Genomic DNA, 4,057 nt, shown 5'->3' on the forward strand with positions numbered 1-4,057 from the left:
CGAGGCAAGCGCTGACGGCAGAGACGTGCGACGTGCCCTGGAAGCCCACAAGCGTAGCAGATGGGCCGATTATCGGCGGTGCGCCAAGGGTTCGTAGGATGTCGTCGTGTGCGAGGAAACGAGGCTGGCGGAAGTGGCATGGATGGGGTTGGAGCATAATAGGCAGGGCTGCTGCGGTACGTAGGAGAGGCAAGCGAGCGCGGTGCCCGTCGGACGGCTTCCGCATAGGTGAGTGGTGCTGCGACAGGAGGAGGCGGGGGGCTGGACGGCAGGACTGCAGCGACCTGCTCCTGAACAACACGGCGGATAGTCGGCGCAAGGGAGGGCGCTAGGTCGGCAGTAGGGCAGACAGGGTCTGGAACGGCGTGATGGAGAAGAGAAAGCTGGCGGGCGATTTCCTCGCGTATAAAATCTTTCACGCGCTCCATGAAGAGGGTTTGGTCCGGAGACGAGGGACCAAGGGCCAAGCCAGCAAGACTCTCGGGAGGCGCACCAGACTGCCGCGTAGAAGCGCGTTGCTTGCGCAACTCGTCGAAGCTTTGGCACAGCTCGATGACGGCACTGACGGAGGTGGGGTTCTTCGCCAGGAGCATTTGGAAAGCGTCATCTGCTATGCCTTGAAGAATGTTATTAACTTTGTCAGCCTCGGACATCGAAGGGTTCACGCGCTTACACAAATCGACAATGTCTTCAATGTAGCCGGTGAATGTTTCGGTCGGTAGCTGTGCTCGAGCACGGAGGCGTTGCTCGGCGCGGAGTTTCCGCACGGCGGGGCGGCCGAAAACGTCGGCGAAGCTAGTCTTGAATGATGACCAGGTGGGAAGGTCCGCTTCATGGTTACGAAACCATAAGTTGGCAACGTCTGTGAGATAGAAGAGCACGTTGCTCAGCTTGATGGAATCGTCCCACCGATTGTAAGTGCTGACGCGCTCGTAGGTCGCCAACCAGTCGTCGACGTCCTGGTCGTCCGTACCGCTAAATGGAGAAGGGTCGCGCTGTCGTTGGACCCCGGAACAGAGGACGGTGGCAGGGGTGGCCGGCGACGACTGCGTCGAAGTGTTTGGCATTGTTGGCGGTGCAAGTAGCGTTCCGCTCCTGAGTTCCAGGTTGGGCACCGGGACGGGGATCGAAGCACCTCCACCAAGTGTACAGGTGCGTCTTCGAAGCACAGGTCGGAGGCCGTTGACCAAAGACGCGTCACGGCAGGCACACACCCCGGAGTCACACCGAAACCAGCACAGCACTTCGTTCTCCTCTTCGTCCACCGCGTGAACGGCTGCCGGTCGTTCCCATTACATGTATTAATTTCATATTTATTTCGCATTTTTTTGCCCCTATGCTTAAACTGCAATACGAATGCTTTCTAAGTATGCTACGAATAATGCATAGAAAGTTCTTTAAAGTACGTGAAAAGTACATTTTTGCCCGCTTACCATATTGTGACGCCCATGAAAGGGCAATACCCATTCTGCGCGGTCGGCGTTGCTGGATAAGCCGAAGATGAGGAGAACGAAGTTGGTGGCGTCTCGTGCTCGGCAAGCGGACCCAGCTGTTTTTCGATCCTCCGTCCCGGTCTTCATAAACCACTGGGCGTAACATCTTGGTGGAAGGTGCCGGGTATTGAGGTTTCTCCGAAGACGGATCCCCAGATTCACATTCGCCGCAGTCGTCGCATTGTTGGTCTGCCGCCTTCTGTGCCAATGATGTCCCTGGACGGCGACGCTTCGAGGTCTGTGCCCAGCAGTTCGTGGCAGCATTACCGGGAGCCACGGTCATTCGCGGGTTCCTCTAGCGACGACGTCGATGAATGGCTCACACACTACCTACGGGTGAGTCGCTACAACAAGTGAAACTCCTCCGCCCGGCTTGCGAACGTCGTGTTTTCACTAACCGACACGGCCCTAACGTGGTTTGACAACCACTAGGATTCCCTCACGACTTGGGACCGCTTTGTAGAGGAGCTGAAGAAGTGCTTCGGTGATTCAGTCGCGAAGAAGAAGCGGGCTGAACAAACACTTGCGCAAAGGGCTCAGCTCCCCGGTGAAACATGCACAAAGTATATTGAGGAAATCGTGAAGCTATGCAAGGTCGTCTCTCCTGCCATGACAGAGGAAGACAAAGTTGGCCATTTGCTCAAAGGATTCGCCGAAGACGTCTACAATTTTTTGATCGGAAAAGAAAGTCTCGAGTCCGTGTCTGACGTCATCAAGCACTGCCGGACGTTCGAGACGTTGAAAATGCGTCGCATCACACCGAAATTTGGACGTTTGGCCGGGGTGACGACGGTGGCAGCTGTAGACACACCATCGTCATGCGATCTGGCTTCCACAATCCGCCAGATCGTTCGCGAAGAGTTAACCAGGTCACTAGAACTCACTCAAAATTCATCAGAGCTACCTCCTGTGCATCTCACGCGTCCTACTCCGCCAACGGACGTTAACACAGCGGACTTTGAGGATAACCGGGTACCCCGAGGGCTGCGGCCGAACAACACACCGCGATTGCCCCCGGAGCACCGGTCCGGCTTTTACCGGCATGTGCCGGCCACATACGACGAGAACTTTCGGCCCAGTCCTTCGTATGGTGACTACTTGCCGGCGCAGCCTGCTCCCGGTCCCTCTCTGGTGTGTTACCGCTGTGGTCAACACGGACACATCTCCCGATTTTGTCCCCGCCGACAACCGTCCCGTTACGGCTCCTCGACCTATTCTCGGCGTCCGGACTACCAACCCGGTCCTTCTCGATACCCGTCCTGCCCGCCTGATTCCGGCAGTTCATGACCTGCACAAGTGCGGAATCATTCGCCGGCATCTGATAGAAGTGTGACGCCGCCTCCAGCTTTCCGAACACGTCGATCTCCATCACCCCGACGCCGCTCCTCCTCGCCTCCGCCGGAAAACTAGTCGGCGCGACCGATGGGGGTGATGTCGCTGGAAGTCTGCCGCCGGAAGTGATACCCCTGCCTGTGGTTATGTTACAGAACAAAGTACATGTGCTAGTGGATGATGTACCTGTGATGGCTTTAGTGGATACCGGTGCTACTGTTTCGGTTATGAGTGCTGCGTTTAAGTGCCTCCTCGGAAGAAAAGTTTTGTTTCGATGGGACAAAAATGTCCAGTTTTGTGGCGTGAGTGGTGAACCGTTGCCAGCAGTTGGAGTGTGTAGTGTAAAGGTTTCTTTGGGTGGTGAAGTCTTCAGCACGGAAATGGTGGTGCTACCCCAGTCGACGCACGACGTTATTCTTGGCCTCGACTTTTTGCAGATGTGTGGCGCTAACGTCGACTGTCACACAGGTGAGCTCAACGTCGGCAAATGTTCCACCACTGATCTTCTAGAAGGCTCGTGCAGTGGAGAGAGAGTGTTTTCTGTTGCCCGAGATACTGTCGTGCCTCCTTCTTCGGCTGTGTGCGTACGGGTTTCCTGCTCCGATACCGCTCTCGACGTGTTTGATGTGGCTGTGGAACCGAACCACTTGAATTGCATGAAGAAGAACATCTTGGTTCCTCATGCCATGGTTTCCGTAATCAACGGAAGAACTGAACTGTGGACAGTGAACAGTTCGACGGAATCTGTAGTTCTGCCTGAAGGCCTGAAGCTTGCCTCATGCAGCCAATACATGCCGGTATCCGTTGCCTTGGTTACCGACGACGCCTTGGGCACAGCAGCACCAGAGTTTTACGACGAGTCGCAGTTGCTCCGAATGATCGACAACTCGCTTTCCACGCATGAGCGCCGTGCACTGTTGACCATCCTCAAGCGATACTCCACTGTGTTTGACTTTTCGCAGCCCGGCGTCCCATCTTCCATTCCCTCGTCTCGAACCCTGCACAGGGTTGACACTGGTAGCTCACATCCGATCCGCCAAAAGCCCTACCGAGTGTCACCGGCTGAACGCAAGGTTATCAATGACCAAGTGCAGGAGATGCTAACTAAAGGCGTTATACAAGAGTCCTCAAGTCCCTGGGCTGCTCCAGTAATTCCTGTTCGGAAGAAGGATGGATCATGGCGTTTTTGCGTGGATTAACGTCGTCTGAATGCCGTCACGAGAAAAGATGTA

At 55.6% G+C, this 4,057-nt stretch overlaps 1 pseudogene; it reads left to right on the top strand.

Moving 5' to 3' along the window:
* The first annotated feature begins 1,691 nt into the window (after positions 1–1,691).
* LOC149328120 (uncharacterized) lies at positions 1,692–2,903 on the top strand (annotated as a pseudogene).
* Positions 2,904–4,057: the final 1,154 nt, after the last annotated feature.

This window comes from Amblyomma mixtum, chromosome 9 (genome assembly GCF_055824585.1).
Source record: "Amblyomma mixtum isolate Tamu chromosome 9, ASM5582458v1, whole genome shotgun sequence".
NCBI lineage: Eukaryota > Metazoa > Arthropoda > Arachnida > Ixodida > Ixodidae > Amblyomma > Amblyomma mixtum.